The sequence below is a fragment of the Physeter macrocephalus genome, chromosome 4 (genome assembly GCF_002837175.3).
Source record: "Physeter macrocephalus isolate SW-GA chromosome 4, ASM283717v5, whole genome shotgun sequence".
Classification (NCBI taxonomy): domain Eukaryota; kingdom Metazoa; phylum Chordata; class Mammalia; order Artiodactyla; family Physeteridae; genus Physeter; species Physeter macrocephalus.
In genome coordinates, this window is record NC_041217.1 from 107,018,442 (window position 1) to 107,039,063 (window position 20,622).

Sequence of the window (20,622 nt, forward strand, 5' to 3'; positions counted from 1 at the left end):
AAATCATTGTTTCCGACTCTTTGCAGAACTCCATGTGGCTCAGAGTGGTTGCATTCCCAGCTCCTTCTTGCTAATGCCACTGGTTGACTTTTTAATTCCGCCCCCCCCCGCTTATTGTGACACTTTCACAGGCTCAGGGTTTGTATGGAAGAAGAGACAAAGACAGGAAGGAAAGCAACTCTAATAAAGTAAAAGAACTCAGTTTTAATGCTCACTAATCTCCTTCTCTAGGTTATGTTTCATTATACATGTTACCCCAACCGGGAATAAGAGAGAGATGGCTTTACTTGTGAAAACGCAAGGGACTCTTACTGTGCATCTTTCAAATCTCCCAAGTTCCCTTGTAAACAAACATATTAGGGGTAAATATACAGGACTCTCTCTCCCCTTATGCTTTTCCTGTTTGAACAGCATTTTAGAATCCTTGATTTTTATACAGTCAAGCTTTTCAGTCCTAATTCATCAAAAAATATATTCATGACAAGTTGTTTGAAATGTGGTCCCTTAAGCTTTTTCTGTCTTTTAGAAACTGTTTCATATCACTATCTAAGAAGAAAAGCCAGCCAAGATTTACATTTTAATTTAGTTAACCAAATAGTTCAGACTGTGTTCTCCAAAGACAAAGACTGGTCTGTAAGTGGGCCGGATTTTCCTGTATTTTATTGCTGTAATTTGCATGAGAAACACCAGATCCTGTATAATTGTTGCTTTGTTGTTGTGATCCGAGTAGCTGTTTCCAATGTCAATAATTATAACTTGAAATGAAATTTAGTAGCAGTTAGGGGGTGGGGAGTAGAGGCGACTGCCAGCCAGTCAGAATTTCACATCAAACTAACCACAGTCTAGCCTCCTAATGTGATGCGTGCAGCCACCAGGCTTCCAACAGAACTCCACACAAAGTCTCTAGAAAGAGCCAGTCACTTGAGCCTGGCCACACTCTACATGTTGCGCCGTGCCGTTCTGTTTGGTGTGTGATGAAGAACGAGCATGTTTTATATATGATGGCTGCTAATTGCCTCATTACTCATGCAAATCATAAAGGCAAACTGTGTCTTATCGTAAAATTGGTAACTAGGACATTGAAAAGCAGAGCTCAGGAAAGCATTATTATGTCCATGCTTCTTTTGCTGCTGTATTCTCTCTGTCTTTTTGATGACTTTGTATTAAGTTGGAGCATTTTCTCTGTGGTTATTTGTTCCTTTAGATCAGTCTTCAGTTAAGATAAGCAAGGGGCTGTGTCAGATTGCCACTGTGGCTGCAGCTCTTAGCCCAGCTGCGTCAGCGGACCTACCCATCGCTTTGCCCTGATGCTCCCAACTTATCGGAGAGGAAGGACAGAGTGAAGGGAGTCTGCAAAGTCCTGGATCTGCCCCTAGAGCCACGCGCCTGCATGGGCCCTTTGTCAACATGGGGAGATTCCAAGGCTGGGCCTCACTCACTGCTGTACCCGCTGTATTCAAGGTAACATGAAACCAACAGCGTGGAAAAAAGAAAATGAACGGTAAGCTGGCTGGGGAACTGAACACCTTCTAAGAACCCCTGGCTGAGTGGGGCGTTGTGACAAACACTTACCTCCCCATTACTCGAAATTTGGAACCTCCAGAGCCCCTTATCCCAGATGATTAACACTTCAGCCTTGGCTCAGGCTACTTCCCACGTTTTCCTGATAATCAACCCAGAGCTAACAGGCAGCCGTTTGTTGTCCTTCATGTTGGTTTTCTTATCGGAGGAAAGAGAAAGGTTTTCAATAAGGGAATTCAAAAAACCAGTAAATACACAATAACATAAAATCCAAATAATACGGTTTTCACGGGGGCCCCCAAGTCAAGGATGGCGGAGGTATAAGCGGGAGGAGAGAGGACTCTTTTACAGTCCATAGCATTCCAGACTAACTAGCAGAAGTAGTGTCAAGGTAACAAAGAAATTCTGCCTGTGCACTAATTCCTCACCGCAGGTGTTGGGGTGTTAGATTAGGAGGCTGTACACCTTTCCCAGGAATATTAAAGCAGACTGTCTCACCGCCTGTGTTTGTCCTCGTAGCCTCATTCTTGCTGCTAGCAGAGCATGTCCCAACTGTTGTCAATTTATCAATGTAACCTGCACTGGTGGGCACAGTGTGAGCAGCCATTAGGACAGGTGCCTCTATCCATCACAGCCAGTCACTTATTCCACCTTGTCAAGGAAACTAAATGGAGCTTTTGGAGTAATGTAAACAACTCTCTAATGGACAATCAAAGCGCCACTTTTTGAAGCAAACAAGAGGAAGAAATCTGACGAGACATTTTTAGAGGGGGGTTGGATAATATTTAAGTGTTTTCTAAAAGAACTTTTTAATGGTCCTGGTTTGAAAACACTTGGGGGTGGCGTGGGCAGGAGAGGAAGTAAACGGGAAAAGTATGAGAACTAAAGCAAAGTCCTTCTTGTGGCCGAAGACTGAGAAATGAGGATTGTGAAGTGGTGATGTGCTGAGTGAAAGAAACGTCAGCTTTTCCGGAGGAAGAGCCACAAAGCTGACGAGAAATCAACTTCAAAAAAATTAAAAGGACTCCTAGTGGAAACTGAAGGCTTGTAGTTAATCAATTTTTACTAATGTGTTGTTAAAGTTCCAAATGTATATGAGGAGAGCAGAAAAACACTATTTAAATATCCACTCCCCAAGACCACCCTTCATGGCAGAAGCCTAACTAAACAGATGGCTTTTTCACTGTGTTCCTGAACACAGAGAAGTCCAGCTTTGTCAAAGCAGGAGGGGAAGCAAATTCCTCAGAAAATTCCCTGACTTTAACCCCCTGCTTGGGACCATTCTTAGCTGATCAGCGTTCCCCTGCTGTGGTGGTGTTCAGGGGAGGGGACAACCTCCAAAGCAGCAATTTCAGGCGAGGGGATTCAGGGCTGTACCTCGAATGTCGCTGCAAAGTGACAGGGAAGCCAGGGCAAAGTGGGAGCTCAGGTGTTCCTGGCGCGGCATGCCCAGTGCCTTTCGGCAGATGGACAGTGCCACGCTAAGCCAGCTGAAGCTTCTGGGTGGCCTTCCAGGGACACTTGGTGGTTATCCATTCTGGAGGCAACAAAAGCCTGGAGTAGCTGCCAATGACTGCCTCGTGGGAAAGAAGAGGTGGCCGGTTTCAGAGCTGAAGCGAATAAAGAGAAAAGAGAGATGCTCTGGGGAGAGGTGACCTTCAGGTAGCCGCTAGGGCCCAAGAGGTCACTGCGACCTTGTGGGCTGATGTGTCTGGGAATAAATAAGAAGCCTGAGTTGGGAGCATTGAAATTGGCCCTGACCCTCTCTCTCAAGAGAATGCTGCCCTGGGTCTACTTGGTCTTCCCTGGTGGGGGTCAGCTACTTTGCTCTCATCACTGTCTCTGATTTATGGTACCCTGGGATCTAGAGGCCAATATCCTAATCACATAAGGTGAACGAGCATTGGGTATTATCAGCCATCTAGTGGCACTATGACCCCAGCTCCCCAGCCTTCCTAACAGTCAGGACCAAACAAGAGGGTGGTGGTAACTAACCACCCCACTGGGAAGAACGTGCATCTTTGTTTCTGGTCAGGTGAGCCATTTTCCAAACTAGTGCTGTCCATTAGAACTTTTTGTGATAATGGAAATTTTCTGTGACACCCAATGTGGCAGCCATCAGCTATAACTGGGTTCTGAGCACTTGAAATGTGGCTAGCATGACTGAGAAACTAAATAGTTACCTTGTATTTAATTTTAATTAATTCCAATTTCAATAGCCCCATGTGACTAGTGGCAACTATTGGGAAAGACAGCTCTTGCCCCATTTCTTGGAAGAGAGTTTGACTGCATGTGAATCTAATAAAGTTCTCCTGAAACTGTGCTGTCCAATATAGCTAGCCACACATAGCTATTTAACTGTAAATCAATATAATTAAAAATAAGTAAAGATTTTATTCTTTAGTGTCACCAGTCACATTGCCAACGTTCAACAGCCACGCGTGTCTAGAGGCTACTGGATTAGCCAAGCACGGATACAGAATAGTTCCATCATCACGGCAAGTCCAACTGGACAGAGATACACTGGGAGTCACATTCAACAAAATGTTTGCTAGGTATCTACCTTTTTGCCAGGAGTTTTTTATTTTCACCAAATTTTAGGGCCACAGTGGTAAACAGGAAATGTATAGCCCCACCCACATGGAACTTGGAAACTAACAAACATTCAAAAGAGTAAATAATTTTATTCTTATACAGTATTATAAGAGGGGTGACTATTGAGAGCTACGGCAGCACAGATAAAGACCAGCTAACCCAATTTCAAAGGTGAGAAAAAGTTTCTCAGAGGAAGAAATGCCAAAGCTGAGACCTGAGGGGTAAGTAGGCATAACCAGCTGTGTTAGAGACTGTGGCATATTTTGCAAGAGGTGAATGGCTAGAAAGGTTAGCGCCTTGTAAACCCAGCGTCTGGCCGTAATCTAAGAGCCCTGCAGAGCCACTAAAGGGCTTTAAGCCGGGAAACAGACCAATCATGTGCCCACTTTTCTGCAAATTCCCTGACTCCACTTGAGAAAATGGTTTGCCACAAAGGGCAAGACTAGAGACCAGTTAGAAGGGTATTACAGTAACTCAGGCAAGACATGATGGAGGCCTAGAGCATGTTGGAGTAGAGACAGAGACAAGTAAATAAATTTGAGAAATACATGAAAATTAGCACACAATCTTTCTTCATTGTTCCACAAAGCCTGCTGACCTATCTAGGTTACAATTATTTATTCAGACTTTGCCATCTGAAAATGAAAATAACAAACAAACAATTGGAAGCCTCTCTGTTGCTCATTCTATTAATGTTTCCCCCAAATGTAATATGATCTTTATCTGCATCAATAGTGTTTATTGGAGATTAAAATCCTCTTAAGGCCAGAGGCCAGGCTTATTTCAATTTGCACAGCACTCAGTGTAACATCATAAGCAGATTGGTAATTAATTAAAGCTTTCTAGTACTATGGAAATGTAGTTCAAATACTCTTAAGATAGATGACTGTGGTATCGTCTATGTTTCAAGATGTATTTCTTTTCAAAGCAAGGCTTTAACTTCAGTTTTCCAACAGAAGTTGACACACTGAATCATCCTAGTAAGAAACCTTCTGATTTCTTGATTTCAGATTTCCCAATTTCAGATTTGAGATTTCTCAATGACTTGCTCATTAATTTGGCACATATACCACTGGCAAAGTGAATTTTGCTTATATCATTTAGGCATCTGTATTCATTAATTGATTATGATTGGGATTTACAAGCCACTGCTTTACAGGTTTCAATAAGATACCGGTTGACTTCATTTAAATGGAGTGATTCTGGTATCCCCTAAGACAAAGTAAGGAAGGCCAGAGAGGTTCTGCATTAGCCTGGTGTAGAATCACGTACAAGTGAAAGATAATCAAGAACCACCTCATGGCTTCCTTGGAGATTCGAATTCTGAGTGCAGCCACTTCAGAGATAAGACGTGAACCAGGACACCTAGGTGTTTACTCCCATCTGCAGCCTATCAATCAGCAAATTTGGTCCCCAGACCAATCCAGAAGTATGAAAATGTTTGAAACCTGTAGTACCTAATAGTATTCTCTTATTGCCAGTTGAACCCTAAACTTGCATTATGTATCTTGGCATTCATGGGCTTAACATTCATGGTTTTCATTATTGGCGAGTAACCCTGAGTGAAGTTAATCACCATGGCACCCCTTTTTCGTGTATAATGAAAACAGACTCAGAGCAGTTATGTCACTTGCCCAAGGGCCCTCAGTTAGTAAATTTACAGACCCAGGGTTGTCTGACTCCAAAGTGAGTGTCTTTGACCACATTATCCTGCTCCCAACATGGTGATTTAAATATTATTGAGGCATGAAATTTGATGGCCTGGTCTTGTGGCTGAGGCAGAGCTGAATCAGAGCTGGTGAAGTGCCTGGCTGGTCACCCAGGATCTCCTTTCCTTGGGGCGTTATGGCTCTCCACTCCCTGCCATGAACAAATAAACCAAACTGCTTGGTGTGAAACTGCTGAAAAGTAGACTAATTGTTTGGGACTGGTGATAACACTAAAAAAGGAAATCACGCTTTTTAAGAACTTCAGGATTTACAGAAGTCTCAGTCAATGATAATCTGACGGCAGGCACTCAGGTGGCAACGCAGGGGGACAAAGTAGAGAGTGTGATTCTGCTGTTTGGAAACAGCGCTGGGTTATTTCTCTTCTGATGATCGGGGGTTGTTCTGGCGATTTACAGCCTCTGTAATAGCTGCTCTGGATGTCGCTGGAGTAGATGTGATTTGTGTCTGGCTAACATCATGTGACTGGATCGTATAAGGCTCAGTTATTTTGTGAATGCTACATTAGTATTGCCAAGAATATGTACATATATTTTCATATATCAGGTGCCCCTCAATATGGGAAAACTTATTGTAAAACTAAATTCTCTAACTCCCATATTTTTTTATTGAGTTACAATAAAAAGAGGACGATGAAATGCAGGGGTGGCTCTTCTATGTGCTGATCATTTTAATCCTGATGGGAAAACTACCCGCTGAAGTTGTGGAAATGAGACGACACTTCAAAAAGCATGTGTCATTTTTAAAGAATAAAAGCAAAATTAGTAGGACTTCTCTTCCTCCTGAGACATTCTCCCAGGTTGTGTTTTAACTTCCCAGGTCCCAAATCAGTCTTCACTGTTGGGTTTGACTGTTCTGTTTAAACAGGAAAAAAATGAGATTGTAGAAAACCACAGTGCTTGAAGGATAATTCCTAAAAATCAACATTTTTCCCTAATCTAACTTTCTACCTTCCTCTTTAAGAGAATCTGTACTGTGAGGGAGATTCTTAGTTTGCCAAGTTATGCGTGCTGTTTTTTGTTTTGTTTTGTTTTGTTTTTTTAACCCTGGCTCATAAAATTAGGAGATAATGCATTTGCCTTCCTTGGTCTTCTTTTCCTTGTCTTTGATTCTCGAAGCATCTGCAACAGCGTCCTCCATTTACTTAGAACGCATTTGTTTTCTCATTGGATAAATGAATGCTGAGCACATAATGTGAGACAGGAATTGTTCTAGGTCCTGGGAATTCCTACCTGCAAAAAAGAGAAAAAAAGCCTGTCTTCATGGAGCTTACATACTGTGTATACCAGTGGCTGGTCCTTAATAGGGGCAATTTTGCCCTCCCCTCCCACTCCCCCCACCTTCCATGACATTGGGCAATGTCTGGGACATTTTCGACATTTCTCTTTGACATTTTGTTTGACTGGGGAAGTGGTGCTACCAGCACTTGGTGGGCAGAGGCCAGGGGTAATGTTAAATATCCGGCGCTGAACAAAGAGTGATTCTGTCCAAAATGTCAATAGTGCCAAGGTTGAGAAATCCTGATGTATACATACAACGTGCTAAAAACTGAATGTCAGATGGGTGTGTTTATGTAACACAGAGAATTCCATAATTATATTTGCATCTGTTCAGGACATTGGGATGAGAGATGGCCGGGGCTCTGAAGTGAGTGTTTCAGAACCAAAGCCTGAATGTGGGGGTCAGACTATTTTAGTTGCAAGCAACGAGATACCCAACTCAAATGAGCTAGAAAAAGACATTGTATTAGCTTGCAAGGCTGGAAAAGATGCTGCAGAGCTTTCAGAAGTGAAGGAAGGACTACATCAGTGAAGGACCCAGGGGATGAAATCCGGGGTTCTCTGCTTTTCCAAGACTCTTTTGTTCTCCTTTTGCTCCTCCCATTTTGCTTCTCTCTTCCTCTCTTTGTGCAATGGCACCTCGTGTGCTATGACTGTAGAAAGGATTTCACCTAGTGGAGAGCAGCCTCTGGAAGCCCTGGCTTAGAAACTCCAGAGGAAAAAAAACTGACCTTTTAAGCATGGCGACATCCTTATATCAAACAATGTCTTGGCCTTGTCCTGGTCATGTGCTCACCCTGTGGGCCAGTCTCTGTTGCCTGAGGATGGATTGCTCTGTTTGGTCATACCCATCTTTAATGCTGGCAGGAGAGAGGTGAGAAGGAGGCCTGCAGTATTATTATCCACAATTCATTACATCACAATAATGGAGCAAAAGATAGCTCTGTAAAGGAAAAGATGTGCGTGGGGGGAAAAAAGTGTATATCTAAGTATACGTCAGTGGAGGATGTAAAATTGTGGCCATGCTTTAAAGCAGTAATTTCAAACCATTTTAGCACTGAGATTCCTAATATTGACACACCTCTTCTTCCCAATCTTTTGTCATCCAAACTCTTTGAGATATTGGTATATTTGTTATATTACAATGGATTCATGGAAACATTTGAGATAGTTAGAGACACCCTACTGTACTAAACAAGGGAATCTTTCCATTAATTACCACACGGTAATTGGACACCTACTATGTGCAAAGCTTTGTGCGGGACACGTAGGAGAACACAAAAAAGAGTAAAACACAGCACCTGCCTCTGAGCTTGTATTCTAAATGGGATATAAGGCAGATGCACCTGAAAGTTTCCATAGGCTATCAGGCAGGCTTAATCCTGGCGTCTTCCGTCCTTGCCTCAAAGGGCAAGTGTCACTAATGCATCACCTGTGACTTTTATAAATCAGACTAGAGAGCAAACAGCCCCTGCCTTCAAATCTCCTGCTTGTTTTTACTTGTTTCTCCTAGATTTGATGCCTTTCCTCCCAAGCCCGTCATACCTGCCAGAAACCCTAGGATCTGGTAGGACACTCCACACTGGTCCTTCTGGCCAATAACAACAGCAAATAGCCACTCGTCATTGGGCACTGTGCAGGTGTTTGCATCCATACCACACTAACTCTTTTTTGGACCATACTGTAAGGTCAGGATTTAAGCCCACTTTGCAAAGTTGGAATCTGAGACAGTGAGGGGCCTGGTAAGTTGACCCAATCAATGATGACACAGCTTAAAAATGGAAGCACCTGGATTTGGCCCCAGGCCTATCTGACTCCAAAGACCATGGTCTTATCCACTATGGTGCAGAGTCTATTTGCCATTTCTACCTCTGTGAGGCAACCGGGTAGAGGAAGTGACACATATGTTTTAAGTGATATAATACTAAGAACTATAGGGATTCAAGGAGTGGAAAACATAAAGGAAACTCAGGACAGCTTTTGGAAGAAGAGTCTAGGGGGGTGTTCACCCATTCCAGATGTTCTGCTTCCAGGCTCTGGTCAGTTACTGGCAAGTGACTCCTACACACCTCGCATTAGCCCAGCAAGGCAGTGATGCTGTCCACACCATGATACCCATTCCTGGCGGTGGGAAGAATGGGGAAGAACCTACCTGTGCCAGATACTACACTAGACTCTTCCACGCACGGTCTCATCTAATCTTCCCAAAGCCCCAAGAGGTAGTCATTGTACCCCCTCCTTACAGGTATCAAAACTATCACACAGAACGACTAACTAGTGAGAGCGAAGTCACAGACGACAGTTGAGCCACTGGGTTTAGAACACAGATTTATTTGTCTGCTTCCATAGCCTATGTTCTTTCCACTAATTCTACCCCACCCCACCTCCACCACCCCTTCCTCAGTACCAGAAAACACTGATCTATTCAAAATAAGAGGTTAAAAAGCAGAACTTTCTCTACTGGACTCTTCTCCCCTTAGCACCATGAATTTCTTCTTTTAAGTAAACATAGCAACCCATACAGGCAATGAAGACTCCATCTATCTTGAGCAGTGCTAGTGCTTCCCTGCTTTCTGTGAAGCTAATAATCAACTTCTGTCAAGCTTGGTAAAAATTTTAACAGGGTCTTGCAACTCTTCACATGCACAGCAGCATTATTACTTTTTAAATATGAAGACGGCAGTTTCCTCCAGTGGAAAATGCATTTGCCCTCATAGTCTAAGGCATTCAGCCACTAAAGCCATCATAGAAGAAAAGTGGAGAATCCGGAGTAAAGGGTATGGTTTGTAGATCTCACTTATTTTTGAAATAAAGGATGACTTCCAAAAAATGACATGAGCACAGAGCTTGTGTAATCTCCATTTGCAGTGATTTTTCTTTGATTGATGTGCCATTAATACTTTAATTGGCAACAGGTGCAGCTGATTATTGGTTCCTACGCTGAGATCTGAAATTGAACATAAGGTTCTGATAAATTAATAAACTCCTCTGCTCCAAACAGTTGTTTCTGTGAACTAACTTTCCATGGAGCGCTGCTCCATCAAGCACACTGAATTCTTTACGTTAAAAAGCAAAGCGTTACTTAATGATAAATTAAAATTACACAAAGAGCCACAGAAAGAACACAATAACATCCCCTCCCAGGGAAAAGGGAAATTGCTGGAAGGAGCAGAAGAATGTGATTTATAAAATAAATTGGTTCCCTTTTGTAGACCAAAGTGTTTTGACTCTAGATTCCATATCACATTATTAAAATAATTTTGTGTTATTTAATATAAATGGGGAGAGGGAGAATAAAGGATTTTTGCATAAGGTGCTTTTTCTCCCTGAGGTAAAAAACAATGTTGAGTAGAAGCCTAGGGAAAAAAATCCTGAAATTTCTATAAAAGATCTTAAAGTTATGTTTTGTTTTGTTTTATTAACCCTACATATGTTGAGGCCATTTACAATCATTCTGCTGCAAAAATTTGTCTCTGATGGAGACAGAGAGTTGTAGGCCCTAATTTTCTATCAATGAGAAATATCCCTGGTCAGGATGGCAAGTGAGTATAAGACTGTTGTCTCCGTCTCCTGAAACAAACATAGAAGATGACTCAGGACATAAGGAGGTTGATGGGGGTCAGAGCTTCACCCTTCCACCCACCCAAGAATCTCACAAGTGGTGAGAAATGCTAACAGAGGCAGAACGTGGGCCTTCTGTAGGGAGAGGGGAATGATAACGAACAGGAGAGGGTCACAGAAGACAGAGGAGAGACTGGATAAGGGAGAGCTTTCTAGTTATGCTCCCTTTTCTCCCCTAAACTGATCTTTGCTGCCCTATGGCTCTATGGGTCAGGAAGTCAGCTCTAGAAACCTAGAGCCATCTTGGGGCACCGGCACTAAATCAGGGGAGTGACACCAGGCAAGGGTGAGGAGCCAGTGTCACTGAGTACAGGTGAGTTAGCTGACCACATGGGTATTTTCTCCCCTCCCCTCTTCTGTACCCTGTAGGCTGTGCAGAGGCCAAATGGCTATGAGATTAAACATGTGGAAGGAAAAAACGAGGATGTGTTAAACCCAGAAAAGTCATCTCTAGAAGTTCTTTCTCTCTGCCACGTCCGTCTCAAGAAAAACTCCCCCAGATGAGCAAGACCAGAATCTAGACATTTGCTCTTCCTCCCATATTGACAGGACTAGCAAAGTCAGCTAAGAGTCCCCAGGAAACAAAGGGTGAGCTCACAGGGGAGAAAAATAAGACATCTGAAAAGCATCAGCAAAATGAACAATTGGAACACCCTACACCAAAGACAGTGGAATAAACAAAGCAGACAGAAGAAGAATTTGAAATAAGCATAATAAATATCTTCAGAGAAAGGGAGAAAGAGTAGATAATGTAAGCATAAAGTGAGAGCAAATATTATAAAGGAAAATCAATTAGAATTACTGGGTTTGAAAAATATAACAGTTAAATTTAAAAGCTGATTGGATTGGCTGAAGAGCAGAATGGATACAGCCATAGAACAGAAGGTATTAGAAGGGATAAAATGATGAAAGAAATCAAGGAAACGGACATTGAAGCAAAAATTTTCAAAATCTGGCAAAGAGGAGTCCCAATAGGAAAAAAAAAAAGGAAAGAAAATGTAGAAGAGAAAATAGTGAAGAAGTAATCACAGAGAATTTCCCATAATTAAGGCAAGATTTTTAAATCTAATGAAATGATATTTAGGAGTATCAATGACCATGTCAAAATTCTAAAAGCTTCATAGGGTAAAAACAGAACACAGAGAAAAGGAAGTAAGAGAGTGCTAAAATTCTTGTTTTGTTCAGAAGAAAGATACGTCTATTGATAAGCTTTTGATGTTGATGGGAGGAAACTATAGAGGAATATGAGTATAAATAAGTTAGGGGTATTTACTAAAAGGATGAAAAATAGAAGGTGTAATCTTCAGAACAAGAAAATAAAATTTGATTCATCCAGCGGAAAACAAGAGAAAAAAATGAAAGAATGAATAATAAATAGGAAACATTAAACTAAACTTCAGAAATAAATCATATAAGAAATAGCTAAAGGTTAACAATAATGTATTGGAAAAATATGCTAGGTAAATATGAACCCAAAGAAAGCCAGGCTAAAATTTTTAATACCAGACAAAAGAGAATTTGAATCATGAGAGGAAAAAAATGTATTTACAAGAAAGAAGCGATATCAAGAAGGTATAATTGGCATGAGCACATACCCAGCTAACAATATAACCTGAAATTTCACAAAACAATAGCCAGCACAACTGCAGAAAATAGTAGCTCAGTCAATAACAGTACTTGAAAATTTAACTGACCTCTTTCAGAATCTAATACATCAGGTAGATAAAAATGAAGCAATGATATAAAAGATGTGAATAATATTCTTAATAAACTTTATTTGTTATCAATACATATGCAACCAGTTATTATGAAGTATAAACTCAATGAGGATAAGCAAGAAGTGGTTTTACCATTTCCAAGAACTTCTTTCCCTTTAGCATTCTTCAGTGACAACTTGGCCAAATGCCCTAACTCTCTGGTCACTGTTGGTTATTAAAAATTTAATCCAGTTAAGACGTCAAACTCAGTTTCAATATAGATCTCTTCTCCTTCCTCTCTTCTCCTAATGCTGATGGAACACACAATCCACAGAGGGGAGAAGTCACAGTGTCCTGTTTCTCGGCTCTTTGCACTTTAGTGGAAGGGGTAAAGCTCAGACTGGTGATGACTCTGCCTGTTCCTTTTCTGAGGCCTAACTCTTGTAGTCTGGAATAAGAAATCTCATCAAACTACTCAGTTTTTGGTGGTCGGGAAGTTCCCTGGTCCCTCTCTGCTTATATTGCTTCAAGGAGTCCAAGAAGCCCCAGCCCTACCTACTCCAGAGAGAGAAGAGAAGCAAAAGCCTCCTACCTGTGCTTCCTACAATGTTGAACATCTAGGGACCGAACTAGGAAGAAGCAGTGAGGCAATCACCTCAGGCACAAAATTTCAGGAGGCACCAAAAATCTCAGTAATCAAGATAAATACTATTTTAAAGTAACATTTTTAAAAATCAAAATTAAGACAAAAAATCTATGATAAACCAAATATAAAAATTTTAAATAAAGAAATAATCAGAATTACTGATTTTTCCTTTTGCCTCAGGCTTCAGTATGACACTGGAAGTCTTGATTGTGACTGCCTCTTTCCCTTCTCTCCACAATAGTTCACATGGACAGAAAAACAAACAGTTGGGTGGTTGCTGATAATACCAGGGTCCGTTTTGCTTCCTTATAGTAAGACTCGAGGAAGATACACGGCTTGTAGCATTGATGGGTCCTTTCACAAAGTAGGAAATTTAGTGTCTCATTGTTCACAGCAGATGGCCCTACCTTCTGGCCAATTCAAGGGCATTACCAAAACCCCAGCAAGGGTTTTAAAGAGAAAGAGAATCTAAAGAGTACCTCCAACAAATACAGAATGCACATTATTTTCTAAGCATACATGGTACATTATATAAATTTCCATATTCTGGATTCTAAAGAATCAATAAATTGCAAAGAAACTATATATTTAAGATTTTTTTAAAGTGCCAATATTCAGCTTTATTTGACCTATAAAAATGGAAATTTCATTTGGTCCAAAATAGTATATCCCATAAACTGTATATTATCTGACCATAATGCTGTAATATTGAAAATCAATAACAAAAGGTGAACTTGAAAAATATTTCTGAAATCTTTAATATAATTACATAAAAAATTGTTTTCAGCAAGCTTGATTTGGACTAAGTAGATGTGAGTATTGGACAAGAGAGTAGAATACTAGCAGAAAGTGGCAGATTCAATGGTCTAAGAAGACAAATCTTGGAGTTTAAGGTAGCTGAAACAGCTGGGACTGGAGGGGGCAAAATCCTGAGAAAAGAAAACCACAGGGAAGTTAGCCTAAAAAGTCTCCATTAAAACTCCACTTGAGGCTTTGGCTAATTTCTAAGCTGCACATAGGGTATGTCTCCAAATATGTACCAGGAACCAGCAGCCAGAAGGACAAAGGGCTGAGCAGAGATTTTAGAAGACTTGTACAAGGGCCTGGGAAGACAGAGAAGGAATTCAAGGCTGCTGATGAAATGTCCTGGTAAACATTCCAGGCTCTCAGTTGAGATACTGGAAAATCTTTATCCTAGGAGTAAAAGCAAAATGAAACAGGACAACCCTAATAAAATTAAGGTGATCTGCATGTACCCTCTGCTGCCAAAAAAAGATCTTAACCATCTTAGAAGGAAGGTAACACCATCCAGACTCTCTATAATTTTTAATGCAATTAATATACGAAGCCCAGCATCCAACCAAAAAGTTTGAGGCATGTTAAAAAAAAAAAAAAAAAGAATCAACTGATCAAAAGCCAAGCAGAAACAGGCCTTCAGATGATTCAGATACTAGAACTAATAAACAGGTACATTAAAATAACTATGTTCAAGAAAATAGAGGAAAATATGGAGGACTTCAGCAGAGACTTGTAATCCATATTAAAAAGTCAAATGGAATGATATAAAACTGAAAAATACAATAACTGAAATTAAGAATTTAAGAGATGGGTTTAATTGTATATTAGAGTAGAAAACATAGTTTGTAAACTAGAATACAAGCAAATTTAAAGTATCCTGATTGAAGTACAGAGAGAAAAAACATGGAAGTTAGGAAAAAGAGTAAAAGAGATATGAAAATGTCCAATATGTGTAATCGGAGTCCCGCAAAGAAAGGAAAGAAAGGAGAGTAAACGTGAGACAGAAACAATATTTGAAGAAATACTACTTGAGAATTTCCGAAATTGAAAGGCATCAAACCACAGATTGATTAAGTTTAAACCCAAGAAGGGTAAATATAAAGAAAACTACATCTAGGTATAACATAGTAAAGCATGCTAAAATCAAAGACAAAGAGGAAATCTTAAAATTAGACAAAAGGAGAAAAAAGACACATTACCTTCTAAGGAGCAATAATAAGTCTGAAGGCTGATTTAGCAACAAAAATGATGGCTGTCGGAGGAAAATTGGAAAGACATCTTTAAAATACTGAAAGTGACCAAAAACCTATAATTTTATAGCCAGTCAAAATATTCCACAAAAATGAAGACGATGAAAAGCTCCTTATGCTAGAAATAAAGACATGCTCAAGAGATTATGAGGATATATCAAAAGGACACAGGTGCTTGATTGAAGGGGCTCTCACTGGCCAAATTTAAGACAATGTAAACATCAAAATAAGTGAAAACACTAAGGGATTATACATCATTGAATAAAATAACAATTCTTGAGTCCATACTGTTAGTAAATAGGTTATTGAATTAAAGTAGAATGTCAACCAAAAAAATGTAGGCGGAATAATGGAGTTAGAAAATTACCATTTTGCAACCATCATAGTAATAATTGATTCAGGTGAGAACCATCTATAGATAATAAAACTACTTGGTAAAAATTTGATAAGGAAATAGAATATTTAGATGGTCTCAAAATATCATCCCACCAAATACTTATTAAGTACAGTACAGAGTTACCATGTACTTTCTAATGTGATGCACCAAGAGGGGAGGATACATTGCTTATGTATCATTTCTGCCAAAAAATGTATAATTTGACTCTAAACATAAGAAAACCCCAACTGAGGAACAGTCTGCAAAAAATCTGGCCCATACTCTACTAAAATGTCACTGTTATGAAGGAATTAGGAAGCTGTTGCTGTAGGTCAAACTAGAGATGATGTCGACATGAACTAAAGCAATGGCAAAGGAGATTTTGAGGAGGCATCAAAAATATGATACAGAAATTCTACATTTTCAACAAATAAAGACTTCTGAGATGTGGCAGGAAAAAAAGATGAAGTCCAAGTTTCCCAGCTTGAGTATTTATCCAAAATGAGATTTAGAAGAGCACTTTTACATGACAATGTGGGATGTGTTCTGTTTTAGAAGTAGACTTACTATGAGATACACATGAACCACCCACGTAAAGATGTCTGGCCAGTGGTTGGGTTGAAGGATGAGATCAGGTCAGGACATAGATAGATTGTGGAAACCTCTGCTTGTAGGGAGTGGGTGAAGCCGTGGGATCAGGTAAGAGCACCAAGGGGAGCATGAAGAGTAAGAAGAGAAGAAAGAAGAATGAGTGTAGGGACCACCAAAGGACTGAGCAAAGAAAGAGGAACCAGCCAAGAAATCTAAAAGGAAGGATCAGAGAATTTGGAGGAGAACTGGAAGGGTTTGGTGTCCAGGAAACCAAGGAATAAGAGAGTTTAAGAACATACACCAGGCACATTAGATATCAGCTGTGCCTACACGTCAGAACATAGGGACAACTAACACATGATCCCTGCCCCCACAAAGGTGAAAAGTGTGTCAGAGGAAAAAACAAAACAACATAAAACAATTAGACCTTAAAGATGGATCTACACAGCACACAACGGAAGAAAAAATACAGATGTATTACAGTGGGAACACAAAGGGAAAAGCTTTCCACCCTCCTAAGATGTTAGGGAACATGTCCCCAGAGCTCCATGGAGCATCTCTGGGTGCTCTGGAATGACTAGCTGGTGTGGTGGCACTTGCTTCCTGTTGGTCATTGCTAAGCCCAGGACAACCTCTGGTTGACTTCAGTGAACTAAGTATTTATCCTCAGAGTGTTGTGAGAACTAATTAATGGGAGTCTTACTGTTTACAAAGTGCAGCCTATTCGATCCTTTTTGCGTTCAGTCACCTCTTTTTCTAAAGAAAACCAAGACAATCTGATGCATTCTCAGTCCCTTTTTCAGTTTTGGTCTTTTTTTTTTTATCACATTGTTGCTTGGAAACCGTGGAGGAAAGGATATATTGAGTAGGGGAATTCTCCACAAGGTCATGGAAACTTCAGGAAACTGGGTGAGAAATGCAAATAAGTTAGTGTCAGTGGGAGAGTAACAAGAGATAAAATTGGGCAGCAAGGGAGGAATCCAATCAAGAAGACAGTTGCCCTTGAGATGAAATGGTGAAGAAGACAGATAAGGAAATTGTAGAACAAGTATACAGATGGTACTTAATAGGTGCCAGGTACTCTGCTAAGTGTTCTACACATATTAACTCATTTATGTTATATCTGAGATAGTGTCTATCATTATCCTCATTTAACAGTTGAGGAAACTGAGGCACAGAGAGACTAAGTAACTTGCCCAACAGAGGTAGTGAATGGGGGAGCCAGGACTTGAACCCCAGCAGTACAGCTCCAGAGTCTCTCTGTGCCCTCACCCACCACACCCTAGAGTAGGAATCAGATGTTAGATAAAGACAATTGTGATACGTGTTCTGAAAGAAAAGAATAGAGGGCAGCGAGAACCATTTCCTGGATGGGGAAATCTTAGGCAAATCGAGGGTAAACGATCTTCCCCTGATCAAGCCCCATCAGTAGTGGAGCTGAGTTCTACATTTGGATCTCCAAACTCTTAGCCCAGCTGTGGACTCCTTTCCTTTCCCTGGTGCTGCAGCCTTGGAAAGGCTGAAATTGAAAGTTGAGAAAATAGTTAACCACAAATCAACAGAGTTCCTTATAGTGGGACAGAAAGAGCTCTTGATGGTATAGAAAGACAAGCACTTTGGGTCTCGCCTCGCTCATTAACAACTGGGAGACCCCAGGTTGGTGGGTGGAACTCTGTGCCTCAGCTTCCCCCTTTGTAAGAGGACAGTGTGATACTAAATCATTGCTGTGGCCTTGCTTGGCATCTCTTAGAGTTTGTGACCTTAACCTCAGACCAGCCTTTCAGTGGGGTTGTGGACACTTCTCAGTTACCCTGAGCTTTAAGACATTTGTCAGAAGCTACAACATTGCATTGCCTAAAAGAAGAATGTACTTTAAAAGTATGGTAACCTCAAAAAATAGTTACCCTTTAAGAGACAAGGCTGTATATCTGTAAATAGTGAAACCAGTCCTGCGCAAATGAGGACAGCTACAGCAGAACACTCTATCAGAAATATTTGGTCTGATTGGATCTAAGTAGTACAAATACCTATCAGTGTGTGACTGTGCCTAGCACTTGCCTGGCCATAGTAGACAAACAAGGTTCACTAGCCCCCTTCTTTGCTATCCCTTAGCTTCTGTTCTCCATACATCTTATTTCCTGGTGGGGGCTTTCTCACAAATTTGTTGTCCCATTTATTCTTCTTTTTATGAGTTTGGATAATTTTACAAATAGTAATTGTCTCCTTTCAAAGTGTACTACTAGCCCCTTAGATTTTGTTTGTACTTTTATATGGTTTCCCACTTTAGGAAAAAGACGTTCTACAAAGTACCAATAAGCATACCCATCTGCAAATGGGCACATTTTTAAGCATTTGTCAGGCAAATTAGCACTGGTTTGATTGAAGACACCAAGTTCAATGTCTCCAGCCTTTGGGAAAATACAAATGTTTGGGATAAAAATAGAAACTCAGCCTCCCAGGACTGATTGGTATGTCTTTAGACATCTAACACTCTTAGACATCAAATGCATCATCATTGTGACACTGGTGATTATAAATGGGCTGGCAAAATCTTTTAGATGAGAAAAAATTGAAATTTGATTGATAGACTCTTTCTTCAATATAGATGGACTCAAATGTAAATGTAAATTCATATATCCTGAGAAGTTATAAAGGGATTCTCAGAGAACAGTAATGTCAAAAATAAACTAACATTTATTGAGTACTAACTTTATGCCAGTGATATGCTAAGCAAGTTATATATATTTTTTAAAGTGAGTTCTCACAAAAGCCCTGTGAGGTGTGTATTATAACCTTCATTTTACAAATGAAAAAAACTGATATTTAGAGAAGTTAAGTAACACCCAAAGAATCACTGGAAAAAGACAAGTGATCCAAAAAGAGGGACTCACATTGGAAGACTTGAATGAGGAATAAGACTCTCCTCATTAGGGTGGCTGCTGTAACAAATAACTGTAAACTTGGTGACTTAAAACAGCAGATAGTAATTCTCTTATATTTCTGGAGGTCAGAAGTCCAAAATCAGTGTCAATGGGCTGAAATCAAGATGTCAGCAGAGCTGGGTTCTCTTCCAAAACTTCAAGAAAGAATCCATTTCTTGCCTCTTGCTGCTCCTGTGGCTGCTGGCATTCCTTGGCTTGTGGCTGTATCACTCTCCATGGCCAGCTTCTTCAAACCTCGCTCTGCTCTGCCCTCACATTACCTTCTCCTCTTCTGTGTATGTTACATCTCACTCTGCCTCTGTCTTAAAACAATACATGCGATTGCATTCAGGGCCCACCTGGATAATCCAGGATAATTTCCCCATCTCAAGATCCTAATTTCATCACATCTTTTACCTTATAAGGTGACATTCACAGAGTCTGGGAATGAGGCCCTGTTATCTTTGGGTGGCCATTATTCAGCCTACTACAAAGGGCAATGACATTCTCCTCCATTCGAGATTTTCATTGTACCTCTCACTCTTTCCTCATTTTCAGGATGTTTAACAACAGTGAGTATAGGCTCACAATCCCTTGTAACAGTCATGAAATCCTGAAAACTGATTTTTTTTTTATAAATTTGTACAAATTCAGGGGCAGTGAGAGCTGATGCAAATTGACATGAGGCTGTTTATAATCTTTGCTTACCCCCTTAGCATGACTGTTCCTACATTCACTAAGGAAATATTAATTTCTTGTGTTACTGGGTGTACTGCTAAGGACGTTATGCAATTTACATTATTACTATTCTAACATCTGAGAAGATCTGAACTATGAAATACATTTGACCCCAAGAGTTTTAGATAAGGGGTTGTGAACCCATGGTAAGATAGGAGCTAGAAATAATCCCAAAGGATTTCAGAAGGGATGAAATCTGTAGTACAAACTAAAAATTACTTAAGGACCCTACAGTATAGTAGGAGCCTTCAGGGAGTCATGAAACCATCACATTTAGGAATCCCTATGAGGTGGTTAAAAAATGATTTCTAGGAAGATAATAAGTGTTATAGATAAATGTGCAAGTAATGGAAAAAAGAACAAGGTACTCAGAGAGTAACCCTTTCATCCCTTTGTCTCCAAGAAGCATTGTACCCAAATTGTTTGGATCTCTCAGGCTCCCCTGAGTACCAGGGTTGGAGCCCCAGTCCCTGACTCATAGGCAATATTTCCTGCTGTGACCATGAGAAGGGATGCCAACAGTGGAATGGCAACTGGTCTGCTGGCTCATGTCCCAAAACACTGGTGCAGCCACTGCCTCAGACTCTGCACAAAGCCCATCAGGGAAGAACTTCCCCATGTCCAATTGAAGAGCCTCTTCCGAGACCATAATCAGATCATGGATGTTAGAGCCATGAGGATCTCAGATTTTGATCACCTTATGAACTTATCCGTTCCCTGCTGCCACCACTACCACCACCACCATCACCACCACCATCACCATCACCATCACCATCACCACCATCACCACCACCACCACCATCACCACCACCATAACCATCACCATCATCACCACCACCACCATCACCACCACCATCACCA